Here is a 24,502-nt window from a genome sequence, read left to right as displayed (position 1 = left end):
ACTTGCTTACACATTGAAAAATGTTGGGTTCTTTGGGGCTAAAATTACTGTTTCTGTAAACAAAAACAGGAAAAAAATAAATAAAATCAATAAAATGTGCAGAGTAGGAGACGTTTTCAGAGAAAGACATATGCTGACACAGGCAGAGGCGATAGGAAGTAGATCACAGTGAGAAACGTCCTAACAATCTGTTACATTTCGGTGTTTTTTCAGGTTTGACACAGCAGCTGACAGTAAATCAGATTCACCGTATCTCTTTTTAAAGCCTCCCCTGCTGTTTGTCCTTTGTCTCTCCCATCTGTGTCCAACATAATGTTGAGACAAGCTGTCAGAAAGGTCCGCTAGTCCCATCAAAACCGGCTAAACACTGAGGGATCAAGGTTTTTGGAGCTAACAGAAAGAGTCAAATGACTGAAACACGGCTTCATTATTCTGAGCCAACAGCCTGTTTCTGTCCTCAGTTGTGCAAAAATAAAGAGTGTTTTTTTAAGATATAAGGTAATTTACCTATTTAAATTACAAAACATGCCTGCAGGTTTTATTTTCTAATTCCCTCTGTGGAATAATTTGCAGCTGAAACACATTCATCACCAACAATATCCACACTTGCAGGGAAATAATAGAATATATTACAACATATTTTCATTAAGTTGCAGTCTCGTTGCCAAAAAGTCTCCACGCTGCATTTGCACCGAGCTGCTGCGAAAGAGAGGTTTTCAAGAGCAGATGACGGCGTGTTAGAGAAGGTAAACATATTGGGTTTGAGTTTAAATCAATGTCACAACACACGTGTGCAAAATGCAAAATGGTATCAGAAACATAACAGTGTTGGGTTTTGATTCTGAAAGTAAATAAAACCAAAAAAGAAAAGAATAAAGTGAAATACTGCAGAGATGAAAATGTGCAGACATTTTTAAATTCCTTAAATCACAGTAAAACTTAAATGTTAAAGGTTTTAAGTTGGTGGAGATGCAAACATAGCTCATTCATGTGCATCATGGCTAAACAAAAACATAAGAAAAAGGCACTGAGGAACTTTATAAACATTAGCATGAAATTAGTAAATGGTACAAGAAAATTTTCTGAAAATTAGAACACGATAAATAAATCAATAAATACACTAATTAATAAAATCAGAAAATTACCTAAAAAGTTAAATAATAATAATAATAATAATAATAATAATAATAATAATAATAGCAGCTGAGAATGCAACAAGACAGAACCACTCATCGTGTTCTTATACGCTGCCGGACAGCCTGATGACCGAAGCGCACCTTGTCTGTCCACATGTTATGCTGCTGGACGGCGTCTGGTTGAAACACTGAAGATAACACGTGCAGCGTCATCCACCATGTGCTTGTGTTGACATCAGTGTAGGGACATCCTGGAAAGTCAACATCAGACACCGAAGATACCTGCAGGGCCGGCTCTACCCAATTTGGTCCCCTCGGCGCCCTAACCCTAACCCACACCTCCGCACCCATTAACGACACATCACATGCTCACACATAACTTAGGAACATGTCACTGTTTATTTATTTGTAATGTTGATATATATGTTTTTTTCTAGACAGAAAACACTAAGTGAGGGCGCCAGTGGGCATAGAAAATTATTATTTTATTATTATTTTCCCTCGAGGCCAAGGGGGACTGGCGGCATGGCAGCGCCCCTCCAGCAGATGGTGCCCTAGGCGACCCCCTATATCGCCTATGCCAAGAGCCGGCCCTGGATACCTGGAGCGTAATATGTAGACGCAGAAGTCCACTACACAGTGGCAACATGTGACGACCTGGTATAAGAACACGGCTGCATGTTAACACATCTATTAGTGGAGTTTTTTTTGTATGTTAAAAGCTTCGTAAGAATATTGTCTTTTTCAGAATAAAGGCAGAAAACCAAAATATTTTGTGCATGCAAACAAAGTCATTTGTTACTTGACAGGGATAAATGCAACTATTAATAAACCGCCCTCAGCTACTCTACACTCTCATGAGAATAAAAAAAGTAAGTGCAGCCTTTAAAAAAAAGAAAACAACAATAAAAGTGGTGATGAAGCTTTTGCATCATGTGAACAACACTAACACTAAAACATGATATTTTCACTGCTGCACTGTGGCCACAGAGCTCTTGTGTTGTATTGCTTAAACAAGAGATTAATTAGATATTAAGTGATTGTGTGTTTCATGAATTTTGCAGGTGTTGCCATGGAAACATCAGTGAATGGTTTTCTTTTTACTAACTCAATGCTTAAATATTTGTATGGAGATGATTACTGGAATAAATCACAATAAATAGAATAATAAAAGTCAGAGCTTTTATGAACTCGACCTCACGTGTTTGGCAGCAGTTGATGATGATGATGATGATGATGATGATTGAAATGTGTGTGGACATGAGCGGGGAGAAAGGTTCACTTCCTGGTTAACAAGACGTCTTTTCTTTGTTTCGTGGGTTTCCTGATTTCTAATGACAGTTTCCAACAGTGAGCGTTTACTCTGATCATCACATGTGGTCTTTCACGTAGACGTCTACTCCTTCTCCTCACCGCCACTCTCCTTTTTACCTTCTCTGTGTGCCGCCTCACTATTTAATTTCACAGGTTTCCTTCTTTTTGCTCATCCACAGTCATCATTATTTCAGGCCCTTCTTGATCTCTCTAAATCTTTCCTCTTTAAAGTCTGTACTGTACGAGCCTGCCCTGATGAGAAAATAACTTAAAACTCGTTCTCACATATCGCCGTTTTGTCAGAGGACTTTTGGGTCAACGTATTACGTTTTAGGTATCCTCCTGCATGTGCCCTTTATGTTCCAGGAAGCTGCTACCAACATCAAGATGTCAACAAAAGCACGTGGTTAGGCTTAATCCTGCTCAGTGATCGAAGAAATGTTTAGATGCTTTGCATATGTAAAAGTACTAATACCACCGTGTGAAAATACTCTGTTACAAGCAAAAGTCCTGCTTTGAAAAGGTGACTTGAGGAAAATGTACTTAAAGTAAAGTAAAAGTGCTCAATGCAGAAAAATCTTCAACAGCCCCCTCCCCAAAAACCCCTTACATAGTATTTTGAAAAGAAGAGGAAATTTTTTTTTTAAAAAAAGTAAAAAGAGAAAAATATCTACAAAAACTCAAGATTAGAAAAACATTGGAAAAAGCACCCTGATTAACTCAAATTAAAATCTAATAAAATCGTGAAAACGTTAGAGCTTCCAATATGTAATGACAAAATCATTTACGTTCTCCGTGTAAATTCAAGCTTATATTCTGCAGTAGGAGTCCACTCAGCTCCCCACCGTCTCCTCAGAAAAACGCCTCCGCCGTGACTCACTGATTCAAAAGGAGTTTCAGTTTGGGTTAACAAGTACAATCGCATGTTATTCCTCTCGAGAAAGGAAGAATCCGCTCCTGCAGTTTCTCTGAAAAGTGTGTCAGTGGTTCAATTTGGTTTTGATTACGGATCGTCCTTCAATCAGAGGCCCCGCTGAAGTGTCTTTGTGCTTCACACTTAACTCCTAGCAGAGCGGCTGACCTTCCCGCCACGCTGGGCCAGCCAAACATTTTTCACTTCAGGGGAACAAGAATATGAAAAGGAAATAAAAATATCTGTTGAGAATGTGTGAGTGGATAATTCAGCAAATGTCTGGCATGAAATAAAACTGGTGTTATATTCCCGTTTCCCTTTCGCCGGCCACTACCTGCTCTCCGTTTTTACTGCAGTACTTCTTATGTACAGACTCACAGCAGAGGCACTCCAGTTACGCTCGGGGCGTACGCTCTGCATCCGCTGCTGACATTGTGGGATGGTGCTACGGTGATGTCAACGCAAGCACATGGTGGCATTATGCTGCACGTGTTTATTTTTAGGCAACGAAGCACATGGTAAGATGAAGAAAGACAAACGTCACATTTAGACGGGAAGGAAACACTGGACTCCTGCATGAAAGTCCGGTGTCATGCACTTACTCCAGAAGCACGAGTTGGGAATAAAAACAGGCTGGTGTATCGTGTGATTGTGTGAATTAGTGAAAGTTGATGAGTTTGGAATGAGAACCTGCTGCCAAAACCAAACCAATCCAACCAACAAGTGCTATCAAATCACAGGGAGAATGAGCGGATCTTTCTTTCGCTGTCCTGGGATTCACAAATTCACCCCTGCACTGTGACGGACACGAAGCGTTACATCTCTATTGTTGATCATGTGACAGCTCTATGGTTGAGGTTTAGGAAAACAGGTTTGAGTTTAACTGACTACTTTGTTAAAGTTAGTTACGATCAGTCAGCTGAAAACGTGGCTAAACAGAACCAGTTGCTGTGTTATTATACGTTCACGGACGGCTGGACAGAACCTGGTGCGTCTGCATGATGCACCACAGAGCAGCATCAGGTTGAAACCGGGAGAACGAGGGCGCCTACGGAGCGAGCGGGACTCCAACAAACCCTCGACTTTCATGCGGTAGTTCTGTGATCGCTTCCCGTCTGAATGTGATGTTTTGGGGTTTTGTCTACACCTTAACATGTTTCTTCTTCTGTGACTTTGTTACCTAATTCTAACCTTCTGTGCAATCGTGCGTTTTTTTGATGTCACATGTGCTTTTGTTGCCTAAACATAAACAGGTGCAGTGTAATACACCATGTGCTTGTGTCGACATCACGGTAGCGGCATCCTGGAACGTCAACAGCAGACGCAGAAGGACACCTAGAGCGTGATATGTAGATGCAGAAGTCCACTGACAAAGCCGCGACATGTGACAGATGTGACGAGATGGGACGAGAACGTTTTGTTCCACTTAGAGAAGAATCATGATCGTGTTTAAAAATAACAAAAGCACCTGTAACTGTTGGCTGGAAGTGGAAAATGAGCCTTATTACAGTCCTTTGTCATGTCGGATGGCTTAAATCCAAACTCTGACATCTCATAAATCTGAGGCTAAAGTCAAAACTCTAACCACTCAGAAATCCACCCTAATGCCAAATCTCCATCAAGATTATTACATCGCGTACATTATATAAAATGAATTTCTGTCAAAATGAAAATATGAATTAAAGGCCCTCTGAATCCAGCCGGGCGCTGAGATGTACGGTGTGTGCGCTCATGCACTTCTCTCCACCTGCTGTATTTCAGAGGAAAGGTGCGCCGGCTGTTAACCACCCATGAATACAGATGAGCAGCTCGCTGTGATGTGGCTAGGGGGTCGTGACGAGGCTCAGCGGAGAACTAACTCACCACATAATGAGTGATCCTTATCAGCCCAGCAAGAGCCACACGCGTTTCAATGAAAGGCAGGCACACACTCTGGGAACACACTTTGTATCTCCCAAAAACAAAATTACGACTGTCGCTGTGAAGGTTAATTTCAAGAATCTGAAGATTAGGGAAGAAGGAGACGAACGCACGTGCAAAACCGCAATACAATCTCACTATTTTTAACTCTATTAATCAAAGTGTCGGCACTTATTGGCTTCTTAATGATACATTAATGGCCACTTGTCATCTGTGTAACATGTAGTGACGGGTGATTCAAATCAATTACAGCAACTGACAGGCCAATCAACACGAACAGGGGATTTAAAAATAGAGCCCAGAGAGGTATTTCACAGAGAGGAGAATTTTTAAACGCCATCACGTCAGCCCATAATATAGTCTTTCTTTAAATTATGAACACATTTGTACATTTTATACTTCCATATCAACTTAGAGCTGGGCAAAATGGCTTTAAAATAATGCGATATTCTAAAGCTATATTGCAATAGACGATATATATCTCAAAATTTTTAAATGTCCTTTGAATTTATGTAAACTGCAGTTAAAATAAGGACGAATAAAGCAACAAATTAAAGCTGAATACACTACTGTTTTAATCATAAAATACAGTTATACGGAAGTACTTTTATCATGAAATTCAAAAAAAATATTGTTAAAATTAAATAAATCAAAGCAAGGCCCACGGTGCTTTTATTTTGAAGGACCTAGCTCATCTAAGGCAGGAAGTGTCTGAGAAACTATTTTAAAGCTATATCGTGATGCACGATATATATCGCAATATTTTTAAATGTCCTTTAAACTGATATTAGGTACAAATTTTTTTTAAAAAATTACTAAATGAACTACAGTCACAATAAAGTTAAAGTTGCTGCTGTCAAATAGTAACCTTGAATACACTACTGTTACTACTGTAACATTTAATAAATGAGGTTATAAGGAAGTTCAATAAAGTACATTTGTGATGATGTTTTAAAAGCATTGTTGTAATCAAATAAGTCATAGCAGGATGAATAGTGCTTTTATTTTGAAGAACCGGGCTCATCTTAGGAAGTGTCGATATTTTGCTGTTTTTCCGGTCAACACTTGGATGTTATCAGACAGTTTAACAGACACCGTGGCGCCTTTAACTGTGAGGATTAATTCAGTATGAGCCAGCAATTCCTTTATATATATATATATATATATATATATATATATATATATATATATATATATATACCGCCATCCCACCATGTGCATTTGTTGATGTCAACAGCAGACGCAGGATACCCAGAACATAACGTGCAGACATGAAAGTCCACTGCAAAGCGGCAACATGTGACGACTTGAGATGAGAGCCTGATGGACTGTTATAGCCATTATTATTTCATAATTTAAATTTTTTGCAGATGAAAATGAAATAATTTACCTATTGTGAGTCACCTGTTGTGTGCCACCATTACCACAAGTTTAAAGGTTATATTTTAGTTTTTAGCTTAATATACAACTGTATAAAACAAACACTTTAACGTTTCACACATAGCTCAGTTTCAGGATTTGCCAGAAAATCCAGACGGTTACTCTCAGCAAACATTAAATCACGAATTATATCACTGATGTTTCATCAACAAGGGCGGTTAAATCATCCTGTTAGTTATGGCAAAACGAGCTGAAATAATCAAACATACACAGCAGCCTAACATATTTAACTATTCCATTTTAGAGGAAATTTGGGGAGGCAAACTCATGTCAAGTATGAAATTAAATTGAATTTTTAAACAAATTAGTTTTTTTACCTTGAGGCCTCTGTAGACTTAAGCACTTCATAATTCGGCTTCTGATTAATGCGTTTGAAAAAGAACAACTTGCAGTTATTGGAAGTGCAAACTGTAACATGTTTCATCTTTCGGAGGATTTTTCCTGCACCGCCGCACACGTGGGATTCTGGGTCACCGACTATTTTAGCTGTGAACATCACATACCAACTTCTTGACTATTAAATTCGATTTCATATTTCCTTATTTGGCATTTTTCTTCAATGTCTGCAGTCTGAGGCCCAAACTGAGCAAATGGAGTTTCACACTGCGACTGAGGCTCATTCAGATGTTCTCATACTTGCATCATGGGGAGACTCAAACTGAATAAACCCAATTTCCCGCCTTGGAAGCCACTTTTATTGAAATGTACTCGTTTTCTGGTCATGTGAGAACCAAACGGAGGTTTCTGTCCCCGATGGGAGCCAGACTAGCAACTCTTGTCACGTGGGCATCTAATCGCAGTAAATGTGGTGAAATGAAGTGTAAGTGACCTGCCGAGCCCTGGTGGGTAACGTGCGGTTTGAATCGAGCACCATGGCCTGAGGAACAGAAGATAGATAAAGTGAGTTGTCAGAGCTTTTTTGCATGTTTCTTATCTGCAGCAGTTCCTCAGCCTGTCTCTCTGCGTCTCAGTTCATAGTATTTGCCTGCAGAGGCATTCGAGCCCGAGCAACAGTTTAAAAATAAAGGAAGAAAATTCTGCACAGTTTGATCGGAAAAACAGAAATGCATCTATTATTATCAGTGTTTCGACAGTTTTAGTTCTATGCTATTTATACGGATTCATTTTAATGTGTATTTTCAGACATATTTTAATTTGAAAAAAAGTTAAAACTTGAATTAAATGATCAAACATTAATTTTTCAGCCCCCTTGCAGTAACTAATAATAATGATAATAATAATAATAATAATAATAATAATAATAATAATAATAATAATAATAATAATAATAATAATAAAATATTTCAGCAATATTTATATTATATTATAAAAAAATCACTGATAATGAACTCAGTTGGACTTCACATGGAAAAATAAGACTAGGAGACTGAATTCCTGCTTTTTATTTATAGAGATTTTTTTTAGTTGGACAGCTCCCGTATTCCCTGACAAATGAAATAAAATAAGAAAATATAAAATAAAATAAAAATTTAGTATCACTGTAAGGGCCAGCAGATGTACTGTACTGTACTGTGCAGCTAGGATGGTATGAGACATTGTGACTGGATTTGTTTGTTTGTATTTATCGTCAATAATGTGAGGAATTAAGTGAAAAAGACCAATAACACCCTCCCAGAGCTCAAAGTTCCCGTTCTGGCTGTTTAAAAGACCAAATCGCTGTGAGTTTAAATTTGTAATGCTATTTAAAATAGAACAAGAACAAATCTCCACATTTAAGAAGCTGGAAAAAGCAAATGTTTGACCTTTTTTACTTGATAAATGACTTATCGATTGTTTCATCATGACTGAAATAAATAAAAAGGTATATTTTGTGACGCGGGATCGTCCTCCTCTGACCTGCTGCTGTTTACGTTTCTCTCTAATCAGGTGCTGCTTTACACGTGAAAAAAACACAGCCGCTGCAATTAACTTTTGGGAGCTGGTGGGCTGGAGGAGCGGCGGTATTGTGGCTCCTGATAAGGAGCTGGTGTCATCATATCTGACTCGACTCTGAATAATATGACTCGTTTTGGTGGTGTACCTCTTTTACTATGCCACCCTGCTGCCCTTTTATCTTAATCCTTTACACAAGTGGGAATGAATCCGTTTTAAATATGGACGAGGTGCTCTCATTTCACCCATTAAAGCTACACAATCCACTTTGTTCCTCGCAGAGGTGCCACATCAGGATATCGCCGAGTTCATCACAGGCTGCCGTAAGTCGGGGCTTTAACAGAGCCCGCTGTGGTAACACTGCCTGGTTTGCACATGGGGACCAGAGTAATTTATGAGGTTAGGAATAATGTTCTCCTTAAAGAGGAGAACCAGGGAGCAGATAGGAAGAACGTACGTGGGACCGAGAAAGACGACAAAATCTCCCCGTGGCAGAGCTCGAATTGACATTCTGGGCGGTGCAGCCAAACATCAGGACACGCCTCTCCAAGGTACATGGAAAACAACAATGGGGGGGGGTTTGTAGAGCTGGCGCCCAACGCACAGAGGCTACGTCACGCTGCAGCGGCCACAGGTTCAATTCCAACCTCGGCCCTTTGCTGCATGTCATCCCCTCCCTCTCCACCTTACACACTAAAGTTGCTCTATCAAAACGTCCCAAAAAAAATCCCAAAAAGAGCAACAAAACAACAATGCACCACTCCCAGAGCCAGTGCAACACACCGCTCTGAGAGAGGCAGAATAAGGAAGCAAATATTGTGAAATTAAAGGAATTAAACGACCTGAATCCGTACAAACACAAGGAGCGGTCGGGTGATTTTATCAAGCTGCCAAATGCAGCTTTTCTGTACGTACTTTTATACTTAAATTTACAGATGGACGGGTGCATGACCTGCAGATTTTCTGAGAAAATAACCAGAAAATCACTGTTTGCACAAAGAAACCTAATCGACGGTCGCCACTCACACATCTCTCTGTATCCCCACTTTAAACTCAAGAACAACATCTTTCTCGAGTTTCTGTGCGCTGAGAAACGCCGGAGGGAATATTGATTGTTTTTGTTTTTGAAATTATTTGTTTGAGACGTAACTGATGAAGAAAGATAAAGTTTTGCACGTTTGAGACTATTTTACATGGCAATGATTAGTGGTAGCTGTAAACACGGAGCAGCTAACAACTACTGAACAGCTGACTGAAAAACCAGATAAACTCAGCCGCATCGTCTGTCTCTACAATGGCTTCTGTGTCCTGGAGTCCCAGCATGCTTTGTGCTGCTCACTGCCGCTGACGTCACCGTCCTGTTCTCCACGCTGACAACAAGCATGAATGAGAGAAACTCAGCTGAGAGGATGCTGAGTCGACAAACAGAAATAAGTCTTAAAGCAGGCATGTCAAACTGGTCCACAGGGGGGCCGGTGTGGCTGCAGGTTTTTGTGCCAATCAACCAAGAGCACACAGTTTGACCAATCAACTGCCTGAAGACGGAGATCAGTTGATTAAATGAGTCAAGTCTGGTGTGCTGCTACTTGGTTGGAAACAAAACCTGCAGCCACACCGGCCCCCCTGTGGACCGGTGTGACATGCCTGTCACTTAAAGTGACAGATTTCTTTGGTCAACATGCCAAAAGTTAGCTGCCTCAAACAACAGAAACTGCCGCTTCTGTCGACCGAAACAACGAGCAGCGTTCAGAAAGTGCATTTTTTTCACTTGTTAAGATTTGGTACACATATTTCTGTGTGGGTCTTCTTGAGATTAATATAAAAAAATGTTGTTGGTTTGTCAGAAGCAAAGATCTATTATTGAATTCCTTATTTCAGACGGAGAAACACATCCACAACTCACACAAAATCCAGATTGATAAATAACACTACAGGAAAGAGGAAAAATATGCATTTTTTGCAGTGAACTGTCCCGTCATTATTTAGCATCAGGATGTCATGTATTTTTGTTGCTGGAGATACACTGTATGTCTGATTTCACTGAGAAATGCTGCTTTGAAAAGGCATGTTCACTCTGAATCACCTGTTTGGAGTTTGTTAGTGTTTTCAACAGCAAGGTAACTGATCGGGATGACAGAATGAAGCATTCGCGCCCGAAAACACACCTCTCTTCACATTATCTGTAATAAATAAATAAACAAGGTTAATTATAGGCAGAAAGTTTGATGCAGGGAAGAAAAGGTCGTGTTTGCCGGTTCGTCTCCTCCGTGAGCGAATAAACACGTCAAAAGATGACAGTTTGCATTCAATAATCCTCCGACTGGAAATCATGTTTATGGCAGAGATGGTGCTGTTTGCTTTGGTCTTTGAGTTTGACTGTGTGTCAAAAAAAAAAAATCGTCATGTCGGCCGACACACTGCCCGACTGTCTGCACTTTGTTTACTCGCTTATTCTCTGTGAGACGAGGATGTAGGTCACAGCCGAGCCCGAGAAACTCCGCACATCACAGAAATATGATTTCAGCAAGGAACAGTCGAGATACTGTCAGTCCTCTCACACACACACACACACACACACACACACACACACACACACACACACACACACACACACACACACACACACACAAAACTGTTGTTGGAAATGAGTCAGCGAGACTGTTGCAACATGACCTGAGGCCAGGGGCCAGTCGCAGGAAGATGTTTCGAAAGATTTTAGGATGTTCCGAAGATTTTGGGACGGATCTCGGATTATAGGACATTTCTAGGATTTTTGGGTGTTTCTAGGATGTCAGAATATTTTTAGGCTTTTAGGATGTTACTACGACGTCATAACATTTCTTGGATTTTAAGACATTCCTGGAATTTTAAGACCTCTTGGGGATTTTAAGACATTTCCATGGTTTCAGAACATTTCCAGGATTTCCAGACATTTCCAGGATTTCAGGACATTTCTAGGATTTGAAGATGTTTCCAGGATACCAGGACGTCTCTAGGATATTAGGAGATTTCTAAGATTTTAGGACGAATCCAGGATTTCAGAACATTTGTAGGATTTTAGGAGATTAGAGACCTCTGTTGGGAGGTGTGGGGGATCCTCCACTGGCACTTATCGAGCTCTATTTTGATGCTGTTTTATTCACTCTGGCCCCGTACGTAAACTAAAATTATGATGTCCACCTCCCGACAGTGACCACAAGCATTAAAACCTTTCGAGGTTAAATCTGTGATACAGCACGATGCTCCACAGTTTTGAGATGATGGGGTATTTGCTGCATAAAGAAAACCTTATATTAAAAATCTTGTGCTTCACAAACTATGTGAATATTGTTTTGCTGTGATCTCTCTGCTTGATTTAGTCTCACATTCACTTTTTTAGTCAGAAAGGCAAATTTCACACAACGATGGCGCGCTAAGAACCAATTTCTCCTGAGTCACACTGCACTTTATGATCCTGACATTTCTCTGTGCTTAATAATCTCACTGTGCTGGAAAAAAACAGGGAAATGATCTCCTCACATAAACTTTTTTTTATTCTGCCAAGTAACAGAGAAACAGCTTCATCTGCTTTGTCCTGGACCTGAAAGTGTTTCCGTTATCTGTGTGATATTAGTCACACAAACACAACATTAAACTTCACAGTGTGAACGTGTGCTGGACATTATTAAAAATGTTACGATCATGAAAAGTCCAATTTAAAACATTTTTTTTTTTATATATCTTTAAGCTGTCTTATTATTTTCCTTTTTCTTTCCTTTTATTTGTTCTTTGATATTTTTTGCCACCTTGTTTCATGGACCTTCACCCAATTTTAAAGTGTAAATGGATCTGCTTCTATTCATGTTTTACTTGTTTGATTTTTGTCTTGCAGATGAGCAATAACAGAAAAGCCAGCCTGTTCGACGCCTTTGCAGAGATTACGACAGAAGATCCAGACGCCAAAAGCTGCCTTTCACATCTGCACGAAACGCTGCTGGACGGCATCGGCTGAGAACAGAGCACACACAAACTGTCGTCAGAAAATTGGGCCTTTTTCTCATAATGAGCTCCATTCAGGAGTAAAATGTCTCACTGCTTTAAACACATCCTCCAACACACTTGCTGGTGTAAAAGTGAAATTAGTTATGCATTCCTTGTCTTCAATAGCACTTTAGGTCATTAGCTTCTTCCTACGTCCCATTGTGCCCCGCTGTACTCAGATTTAATAAAAAAAAAGTTTAATTTCAAATATGAGGATCAAGAAAAGCCTGAATGTGATGACAAGGTCAAGTACTGCACTTTTTATTGTAAGCTCCCCCCTTTTTTAAAGTTATATTACACACTTTAAGTGTATCTTAACCTGGATTTTTTATAGAGTTTGGATAGGCATTAAAACACATCTACGTGGTGTGTGTGTGTGTGTGTGTGTGTGTGTGATGTCTTTGAAGTCACCTCATCATATCTGTGAGATGGAGCTCTGCTCTGATACATTGACCTACATTCTTCATCCTTTGGGAGGGTTCATTTTTCCTTTGGTGATTTTTTTACTAAAGAAAAAGAAAAAAAGAAACATTCAATGATGTTCAGTTTCCATAACATCATAAAGAAACTTACAGACCCCCGGGCCAAATTTGGCCCCCACTAGGATGCCGGGTGGCCCCCCAAACCATTTTGTAATTCACAACAAAAATAAAGTAATTCACACAGGGAATTTTTTTAGTCTCCATAAGGTGTCAGAGTGCATAAAACAGCAGCTTGTTTATCAAAAAGGTAAAAGTGGAGGATCCCTGAAACCCTGACAGAGGTCCTAGCTAAGACCCTAATGTCCTTAAAATCCTAGAAATGTCCTCAAATTCTAGAAATATTCTAAAATCCGACAAATGTCCTAAAATACAAGAAATTTCCTAAAATCCTAGAATCATTGTGAATCCTAATCGTCTGAAAACCTCAGAAACATCCTAAAATCCTAGAAATGTCCTAATATCCTAAAAAGTGTCCTTAAATCCTAGAATTGTCCTCATATGTCTTAAAAGCATAGAAATGTTCTGAAATCCTAAAATCATCTCAAAATTCTGAAAACATCCTAAAATCTAGGGCTGGGCAATATGGAAATTTGCATATTTACATGTTTACGTGTTTCTGCTTGTTGTTGGAAGGAATCAAATATCAGATTAAGACATCAGACGGCGGAGACACCGGCGAGACTGAGGGCGGAGTGGACACTCACTATCGTTTTATCGTCCAGCCCTACTAAAATCCTAGAATTGTCCTAAAATCCTGGAAACATCTTTAAATCCTAAAAATGTCCTAAGATCCAAGAAATGTCCCAAAATCCAAGAAAGTCCTAAAATCAGACAAATGTCCTTAACTCAATGAGATGTCCTAAAATCTTAGAAACTTCCCAATCCTGAAAACATGTGCCGGGCTGCTGTGATTGGCCCCTGGCTTCCTGTCATTTTTGAGTGGCCCCCAAACACAGCCAGCTGAGCCTCGCTGGTGTCGAGTATGTGTGTGTTTCGAGTATCTCCAAAAGTCACAGATTTTTTAAAAAGTTATTTTTTTCTCAAAGTAGCCTCAGTGTATTTAATTTTTTCTGTGTCGGTTTCCTGTGAGTGTATCTGAGAGCAGCTCTTGTATAATTCATGTTTGGGAGGGCAAGAACAGCATTTCTCTTGATAATTAACCCCACTGCCCTCTTTTCTCTCCTCTCTCTGTCTTGCTTTCTGTCTCTGAGGATCTTTTGTATTATGCATTTACTGTATGCGCGCGTGCATCCATGCATCCTCGCAGCGGTCTGAGCGTGTTTGAATCTCGTGAGTATTACTACAAATGTGCCTCCTCCTGATACGAGCATACTGATGCGTTCAAGGCAACATCTCACACATGAGAAAATGAGATTTAAAGCAGGTTTAAGAGAAAGATGCACACTGTTACAAACTGCTTCACACAAAAACAAATCATTCAAGAAAAGTTTGATCCTACAACAAGTTCACCAGAGTAAACACTGACACTGTATGTCTAGTTTTACAAATATATATTCCTCTAAACTGATGTCTTTAAATACAGAATTTAAAAAGTGGGTCAATATACATTTAAAACTGCCAACCAGCCGAGATGATGCAACTTCTCCACAGTTACTCTTAGATGTTTAAATGGATGAGGAAGCCAGAGGGTGAAAGTGGAAGAGGGGAGGGACGGCAGTTAAAGACAGTGGATGAGAGACACAGCAGGGGGGACAGAAGAGAAGAGGACAAGGAGAAAATGGAAACTAATTTTAACATCGAAAACTGATGCTAAGGAGCAACATTTGTGGCGGTTTGCACGCTGCACGCAACGACACAACTTATGATTCCCCGCTGCTTTGTTAGTGGAGGACAGCAAAGGCATCCTTCACGGCGATATTTAACGCACCGGCCGGTGGAAAAATTGTAAATGCGCCTGTAAATACTGCAAGTCGTCAAATATGACCATATATGATGATGGATTTGGAAGAACAACGCAAGATTTAAGCTCAAAATATCACCATGTTTCATCTCGAATTCCCTTTTAGACAATAAACCCACTTTTTTATTACTTCTCTGCATAAACAGTCCCCGTGAAGACTCCGTGTCTGACCCGATGTTGTCTTTTCCTCCACCGCAGCTCTTCACGCTGCACTGCTCCTTCACCATGTTCACCTTCTCCAACACAAATACACCTACTGCTGCAAAGATCCTCCTCTTTCACACAGTCTCTCCAACATGAACCTGAGAGCCGTCACACTCCTCACACTCACAACAGCAAAAATCTCTGATCACCTGCTCAATCAACGCCTCACTATACAGCGTCTGTCAGAGGAGAGGACACGTCACTTCAGCAGGGACAAACTGCCTCGCTGACATGTTTAGTCCATTCTGAAAGGTGCATTAATATATAGAAGTATATATATATGTTGCTGTGCTGTTTCTGTACTGGCTGTTGGAGAGACAATTGTCCTTTACCTTTAAATATATTTATTAACTTTAATAAGCTGATATTAACTTTGGATTTGACCTGAAGTTAACTCATATAAATTTTTGTAAAAATCATCTAACAAACTGTCCTTGGAGGTTTTATTTGTGTGTGAGGAAACTTTCTGCTGCTACGAAGAAAACACAAACCTTATTCCAGCGGACGTGGCCTCCCTGAGAGGTCCTAGCTAAACCCCTAATGTCCTAAAATCCCAGAAACATCCAAGAAATACCATCAGATCATAGAAATGTCCTAAAACGATGGAAAAATCCTTAAATCCTAGAAATGTCCTAAAATCTTAGAAACAAACTAAAATCCTAGAATGGTCCTAAAATCTGAAAAATGTCCTAAAATACCAACAACTGTCCGTCATCCAGATATCAAGAGTATCTATCTGATAAACAATAACCAAAATGTGTCTGTGTGTGCGTGTGTGTGCGCATGCGTGTGTGTGTGTGCGCGCGCGCATGCGTGTGTGTGCGTGCGTGTGTGTGCGCGTGTGTGTGTGTGTGTGTGTGTGTGTGTGTGTGTGTGTGTGTATGTGTGTGTGTGTGTGTGTGTGTGCATGCGTGCGTGCATGTGTGCGTGAGTGCGTGCGTGTGTGTTTAAATACTGGATGAGTTGTGGTTATTCGCGTCACTGGATGTATTTTTGATCGTGTCTGTGTTTAAATTGTGGCGTGAGGGAACAGACTCTTCAAAAGACAGCTCGACAGACACACACACACACTCAGCAGCGTTGTGTGTCTGTGTTGAAGATGCTGCTTTATGTGAAAGTATCGTATGAATATATATGCATATGTGTGTGTGTGTGTGTGCAGCAGCTCATTTGTTCCACAGCCTCCGTTGTTTGTATTCTCAACTGATAGCTTTGACTCCTGAAAAACAGGCCTGCACTTTGTGTGTGTGTGTGTGTGTATGTGCTATTGTGTCAATATATGTGTGTACGTCAGTGTGTGTGTGTGTGTGTGTGTGTGTGTGTGCATTTGCTCAGCTAATTGAAAAGTGCCACGGTTGTAAACAAGCTAAGAAAAGAGTGAACATTTTTCATGTGGAACTGGGGCTCTACGCAGCAGGGAGGTGTGTGTGTGTGTGTGTGTGTGTGTGTGTGTGTGTGTGTGTGTGTGTGTGTGTGTGTGTGTGTGTGTGTGTGTGCGTCTGGGAGCCTGTCAACCTCAGATGGCAGTCACTTATCTCGGGTACTTGCATCATTACGTCCCTCCTCTCCTCGGCCGGCTTTCCTCCTCTCATCCTCCTCACTCCTCTGTTCTTCGTCTCATTTTATTTTCTCCTCTTCCTCTCTGTCGTCTCATCTCTCTTTTTATCGTGATGTCTTGTTGGCTACATTAACACCGACAGAGTAACCCAGAAATGCGCTGTAATTCAGTGACGGTTTTATTTCTGTTAAGCTTTCGTCATAAAGACGGCTGATATGTTTATGTGTTGTTGAGACTAAAACGACGACGCCCAGCAGTCGGTTTCTGTCAGATGAGTGAGGCGGTGAGGCCAAACGTTTAAAATCTCTATTTCCTGCTTTGTCGGCCGTTTTCAGAGGCCACGCCTACAACACATCACCCGTTAATTCAGCCACCAGTGACTCCTGAACACCTGTCAGCCGTGATGCAGCATATCTGGTCCCTCCGTCTTGTTTGTGTCGTTCAAAACTTTCAGAGAAACCTTCCAAACGAAACACAAAACTGTTTCCTGTCTTACATGGGCTCCACGAAACAGATAAAACATCACTCAATCACCATAAACTCCTCAATCTGCAAAATCTTTCCACCACAACAAACTGAAGAGCCGCTCACTCAGCCGCTCCCGGGAACTTTAAATATCTGTAACCAAATCCATCACAATGCATTTAATAGTTAAGACGTTTCACATAAAAGCGAAAAGAAAAATCCATTGACGGCACACTATGAAAGTCAGGCTGCAAAAATCATCACAGCTCATCATCTGGGGACTATTTCTGCAAAAAGTCACGATAAATTAATTTAAAAACGTTGTTCTTTTAATAATAAAACCCAAGTTTGTTCTCTTAATCAGTTAAAAGACAGCTGAGTTATTCTGCAGAACAACTCTCAGATACTTAAAAACTACAGAACAACCTGCTGCCCTCCGATGTTATAAATACTGCAAGTGAGAGTTAATTAATTCTTCAGCTAAATGATGTTGGGCTGGACACTTTGTTACCGTTCTGACGACCGACAACTCAATTAAAGTATTTCGACGAAACACTGAATATGACAAAGCCTCGGTGCGGAGGAATGACAGTAATGAAGAGAGGAACTTTGTAGGTCAGTCTCTTTTATTTATACAGAAGAAGGGCAGATTTTTGAAGTATTTATATTAAAGCGTCACGAGGATGCGTTTTTTAAGAATGAAGGTCAGAGAGGACATAAAAAGACGGGCAAAATTACCGTCACTTTCAGGTGAAATGTGTTCTGCATCTCATCGAACTTTACATGATTAATTAACATGTTAATGAGCAGTGTGTGTCTAAAACGTAACACACAGTGTGTGTGTGTGTGTGTGTGTGTGTGTGTGTGTGTGTGACTGTATACTTTTGTTCCTGTTATATTTAGACAAGTTGTGGAATGAGTTACAGGTTTGCAGCTATGTTGTGGGAAAATGAAAAATGCCTCAAGCCAGTCTCTGTGTGTGTGTGTGTGTGTGTGTGTGTGTGTGTGTGTGTGTGTGTGAGATACATCCCAGAGGGAATTGGTTCAATTTGCATTACATTATTCTGAACATAACACAACATTCAGCCAAAACTCCTGTGGTGCACAAGTGTATGTGTGTGTGATTTTTAAGAATGAACATATTTGTAAACAGATAATGTAATAAATAGACTTTTAAATAGACTTTAAAAAAATAAAAAATATTAATAATGATAGCAGTAAAAGTATGATGAAGAATTAGGGCTATGGTAAAGAAAAAAAACTTTAGAAAATCAATCAAAAATTAATTTAGATGATTAAGTAATAATACCACCAGAATATCCTTTAGTAATGTCAAGAAAAATGAATTATGAAGAATAATGTCTTAATATTATGAGAAAAAAATCATACATTTACCAGAATAAAGTCATAATGTTGTGAGAAAAATTATTTTTTACAAAACAATTACAAAAGAAAATTACAATAATAAAGTTGTAATATTACAAAATGAAACTTTATTAATTATTATTAATTATCTAGAAAAAAAAGCTGTAATATTGTGGGATTAAAATTGTGATTTTGTGAGAAAAAGACCGGATAGTTCGGTAAAATGGTATAAAAAGCAACAAAGTATGAATAAATGATCAGAAGTGATGGGTGGATGAATGGTCAAAATCATGACATAAAATATTGAAAATATTAGATAATAAGAGGAAATTCTGGTCAGGGGATCTTACCATATTTATTTATTAATAAAAATATATCTGACACGAAAGAACTCAGCTAAAAATACTGTTAAAAACGAGTGAAGACGCTGCTGATTGAAGATACAGAACCAACACACGACTGAGAAAACTCACATTTAAAATGCTGCCGATATTGTTTATGGAAATAACACAGAAAAATGTTCACACCAAAAATTATTTATTCAAAACACACAACAGGTGCTTGGGTTTCTTTAGCGGGTGCTGCACATGTGCACACCCTGGGCAGCGCAGTGTGTGTTTGTGTTGATAAAAAGAGGAAAGAAATTGATTTTGTGTCTCCACAGACTTCTGTGAGTATGTTAGTGTGTCTGGTTCTGCATGTGCACGTGTGTGTATGTTGTGCATGTGTTTGTGTGTGTGTGTGCATACCTGTTTGTGTGTCCTCTCAGTGGCCACAGAAAGCAATTTAAATGGAGATGGTTCCTTCCCCCTTTTTAGAGACACAGAACAAAAGATCTGACTACAAAATGAATGCAATCACAATTTCCTCCACCCTGCTCCCCCGACCCCTCGCTCCTCTTCCTCCCCCTTATTTGTATTATTTTCTATCTCTCTCTCTCTCCCTCTTTTCTTTCTGCAGTTTTATATTTAGATGTATGACTCTGCAGAGATCTATACTCAAATGAATACGAGCGAGAAAGAAATATGAGCCACTCTAAAGTTTTTCCTCAAGTACAATGAAGACATTTCATTGGGGAGCTTGCATGGAGAACAGGTGTGTGTGTGTGTGTGTGTGTGTGTGTGTGTGTGTGTGTGTGTGTGTGTGTGTGTGTGTGTGTGTGTGTGTGTGTGTGCATAGAGTTTGGGTATATAGAGTGACATTACAAGAGAGAGGCAGATATAAGGTAAAAAAAGAGAGCAGTTTCTCCCCAGCCAGCAGGATGGACCGACCTGCATTTCTTTTTTTATTGCATTGTGTGTGTGTGTGTGTGTGTGTGTGTGTGTGTGTGTGTGTGTGGCATACCACCACTCAGACAAAATGATGGAGGCAGAACTGACTGCAGTAATCTGTTGAAACCACCACATCTCTGCTTCTCTGTCTGCTTATGAAGGACAGTTATGTTTTATGCTGCAGCTCATAGTCCAACTGCAACACACACACACACACACACACACACACACACACACACACACAGACAGATGATTTTCTGTTGTTGCTGTCAGCCAACATTGCTTCGACGGGTCGCCTTGCACAGACAGTTGGGGATGTTGGATATTTTGCATTCTGAGCAGCGCGGCGTGCTCTGCTCTGCACACGACACTGTCACCTCTCCCTCCTCTCTCCATGCATCACATTTCAGACTCAGCCCTGGATCACATCACCTACAGACGCCGTGTGATTACACCTCAGCGGTGCGAGGCGTTACCGAGGGCAACGAAGAGGAGTGCGGCAGCCTGATGAAGAAGCAGCTCACAAGCGGGAAGGCAAACAGGAAGACTGGCGTCTGCGTCCGGGGCGGCCGGATTGAAATATGAAGCACACAAGACGCGAGACGATTTCTCCTCACGGGGTCAAGTTATTCAAGTGATCTGTTTTATCAGACAACCACAAGGCTGCAGAGCACAAGCTCAGTGCCTCATCATTTGTACTGGAAATATATTCACAGAGAGACAGGAGCACTTATACATTTACTGTAGAGATGTTTTTCATCCGTTTTCAGAAACTTTTTCCCACAACACGTAGTTCGGTATTACAAATGTGTTGAAAAATCGCTTTGACTGGGAACCACTTTTGCAAAATGACCAGAGGCCAGGGGCCAGTCACAGCAGCCCTGGGCATGCTTCTGGGATCTGAGGACATTTCTAGCATTTTACAACATTTCTAAGAGTTTAAGACATTTCTCGGATTTTGGGATGTTAGTCAAATTCAAGGACATTTCTAGGATTTTAAGGCAATTCTCGGATTTCAGGACATTTATAGGATTTCAGGACACTTCTAGGATTTTAGGACATTTCTAGGATTTTAGGACGTGTCTGATTTTAGGACATTTCTAGAATTGTCGATGTGTCTTGGATTTTAGGACAATTCTAGGATTGAAGGAAAATTATAGGATTTTCAGCACATTTCTAGGATGGACATTAGGGGTTAGCGTATAGGGTCCTCTGGCCCCTTATACTGTACTTATATAAGTACAAAAACAATTCCCACTCAGCATTCGGGACCCTATCTGAGGCCGTTGAGCATCACTGCAGTATGACTCTGATGTTATTTTATCGGTGAAGTCAGCTGGTACCTAACAAGAAATGTGCTGCCGATAGGATTTGAATAATTTCCGCTCTGACTGTGAGCTGTCTGCTTCATCGTCTGTCCCCGATAACAAACTGACCTGCCCGTCTGCAATCTCTGAAACTCATCACGGGCCATTTTTCGACTCATTCATGGTTCTTTTTAAGACCCAAGCCTCATTTCCTTCATGCAGACTTTATTTTCTCCCTCCGCCGACAGAGACGCGGCGATACATTTGGGTAGCTCATTGGCATGCGGCAGGCGGGTGGAGCTGACGAGGTTTATTAAAGGGATCTGGAGCCTGATGCTGTCTCCCCTCATTAACCTCAATAGCACCTCAGACAGGTTATCTGGCACGCATACAGACACACGCGGGCCCACAAACGCCAGATGAATGAGGGATGTGAAGGGACCAGGTTTAGAAGGGAACCAGAAAGCAGAAGCAAAATTAAGCAACGAAATTAACAAGAAAGAAGAAACGATGGAGATTAAGAGAGACGCAGAGAAACATTAATTCTGATGCTGCCTGGCAGGACCGCTGCAGGTTGAAACGCTGCGTCATCATGATGTATTAGAAGGAACACAAAGGTCCCGATAGGACCGAAGGGGCAGTGGACTGATCCAACAAACCCCGGACTTTGATGCAGGAGTCTGGTGTTTGCTTCCAGCCTGAATGTGATGTTCTTCTCCTGCATCGTATTATGTGCCGAACCTTCACCATCCGTGCCAGCATCCCGGATCATCAACAGCAGACGCAGAGATACCGAGAGCGTAACATGTAGACGCAGAAGTCCACTTCAAAGCAGCATTATGTGAAGATTTGGGATGAGAAGGTGTTGGTTATACAGGTATTAGCTATATCTAAAAGTTGCCTGTGTTGTTACTGTCATTTTTCTCCACCTGACATGAGTTTGAGTTATACAGCCATCCCGTGGGCACGGACATCATGTGACACATCTGCCACGGCATGACAGCGTCCATTACATTCAGGCGAAGCCGCTACACTGACCATAGAGCTGCGCTTGGCCGTACGGGCATTGCACGGCTTATCGCTGTTTTTTAAGCTGTTTCCTTTATTCTCCCTCCAGCCCTCCAACAGGTAAAAACTACAAAGAACAGACTGAAAGATGAGTACACGTAGTTTAAACTGAGGGCAGTTTGACACAGCAGAGCAACTTTGTGTATGTTGTCACATTTTACATTAAAATAAATAATTCAAATCTATGCATCATGTTGTTAAAATGATCCGGTTCATTTATTCAGGGCCAGCTAATAGCACATGCATCAAAACCTGCATATCCAACTGCATTATCACTTTAAAAACACGTTATGAACATGCTCTGGCACACAACTCGCTACCGAAACAGTCTGTGAAGCAGGTGTGAAGCTCGCTCCGTCTCGCCTACGTGACGCGTTGTGCGGCGTGTATTTCGGCTGATGAAATGAACATGTTTGTGTTGTGCTGCAGCAGACGGGTCTTCCCATCAGCTTCTGCCACCTTGTTTGGGCAACTTGGATCTGTCCGACTTTGTGATTAATCGTGCTGCCTCTGAAAGATTTCCCGGAGAAGGTGTTTTTGATCTGGCCTGGTGTGGGCGGACTTTAACTCTTGCGACTAAAAAACTGGCAGTTAGGTCTCACTGATAGCCTATTCTGGTCAATTTGTAATTACCACCAGCTGTATTTTTAATATATAGCTTTTCAATGCACTGGCAGGTGATGAACCCCACATGTACAGAGCCCCTGAAGGGACAATGGGGAGAGAAAAAGGATGGTGGGGAAAAAAAAAATTAGTTAGGTTGTGAACCGATCCAGTGAGAGCTGGAGGTCACGGCCTGATGAAGCCAACAGGACCACATCATCTGCAAAGAGCAGAGACCCAATCCTGAGGTCACCAAACCGGACCCCCTCAACACCCTGGCTGTGCCTGGAAACTCTGTGCATAAAAGTTATGAACAGAATCAGAATTTAAAAAAAAAAGTCATACATTCATTAACAAATATGAGACAGAAAGAAGAAGACGGAGTGAGATGAGAAAAACAAGAAAAGAAGACTGAGAGCAGAATGAAACACGGAGAGAGGATGGATGCATACAGGGTTCCCAACATACTGTCACGGACACAATTTCAAAACTTTCCATGACTTTTCAAGGCCGCTAAATATTTTTTTTTGTCTTGCCCTACCTGCACTGTATTTTTCCAAACATATGAAGTTCAAAAACTATTCAAATATTATATCAGGATCCCACATGATGTGTTCAAGGACCGTTGGAAAATGTGAAAATCCCATAATAATTTCTGTTACAGTTTTGACTGTGATGAATGCTGATATTTTGTTTAATTTTAAAGAAAACATGCCTCTAAAAAAAGAAAAAAGTAGCTAAAACTCTTTAAATAAAACATGACTTCCAAACTTTTTTTCTTAAAAGAACAAAAATATTTCCAATTAATTCTATGAAAATCATTATGAATGAAAAAACCCCAAAAATCATCAATTAAAAAAAAAGTTGTCTCTAAAAATCATCACAAATCAGAAGAAATTTTTTTTTTTAACATCTTCTTTAAAAATCAGTGCTAAAACAGTCTTTTAAGCCAAAAGTGCTTAAAAAATTATTTGACATGAAAATAAAGAAACATGCGAGAAACAAATAAACAAACCATAACCAAAACATTGCTGACTTTTCCAGGTTTTCCATGACTGTGGGAACTCTGTAATGTAACATGACACTGCAATGTGCATGTCTTCACTGCCTGGCCAAGTTAAAACACACACACACACACACACACACACACACAGCGTCGCTACTGTAAAATCAAGTCAGGTGACACTTATTGTGTTTTTGCTTGTTAGCTCTTCAGCCTGTTCCACACACACACACACACACACACACACACACACACACACACACACACGTGCGCGCGCGCGCGCACACACCTGTCCGTGTACATTCAAAACACACAGTGGCACACACCTGCACACACAAAGACAAAACATCAAACACATGCAATATCCCCCTGCTGACACGCACACACACACACACTCACGCACACACACACACACACACACACACACACACACACGCACACACACACACACACACACACACACACGTCTCGACGTCTCATCTTGTTAGCTTTGTTAGCCGGGCTAATTGACAGTTCATTACCAGGTTGTTCTCTTCACGCCGAGAGCCGCTGACAACTCCGAGCCTTTTTATGGAGCTACATATTGAATTTTCAAACTGCATATTTTACTTCTGGTTGG

General features: G+C 40.6%; 1 long non-coding RNA gene across 1 annotated transcript in view; it reads right to left on the bottom strand.

Annotated features, from left to right (window-relative positions):
• Positions 1–12,050: 12,050 nt before the first annotated feature.
• Positions 12,051–24,502, bottom strand: part of LOC148187624 (uncharacterized) — a 176,123-nt gene continuing 163,671 nt past the window's right edge. The window contains exons 2-4 of the long non-coding RNA XR_015778504.1: positions 19,381–19,441; positions 13,048–13,142; positions 12,051–12,603 (exon numbers count right to left, since the gene is read on the bottom strand). This is a non-coding gene — a long non-coding RNA (uncharacterized LOC148187624). The remainder of the gene's footprint in view (positions 12,604–13,047; positions 13,143–19,380; positions 19,442–24,502) is intronic.

The sequence above is a fragment of the Plectropomus leopardus genome, chromosome 13 (genome assembly GCF_026936395.1).
Source record: "Plectropomus leopardus strain MGB_pleo_1.0 chromosome 13, ASM2693639v1, whole genome shotgun sequence".
Lineage (NCBI taxonomy): Eukaryota > Metazoa > Chordata > Actinopteri > Perciformes > Serranidae > Plectropomus > Plectropomus leopardus.
The sequence above is the reverse complement of the archived record's forward strand: the minus strand, read 5'-3'. Positions and strand labels throughout refer to the sequence as shown.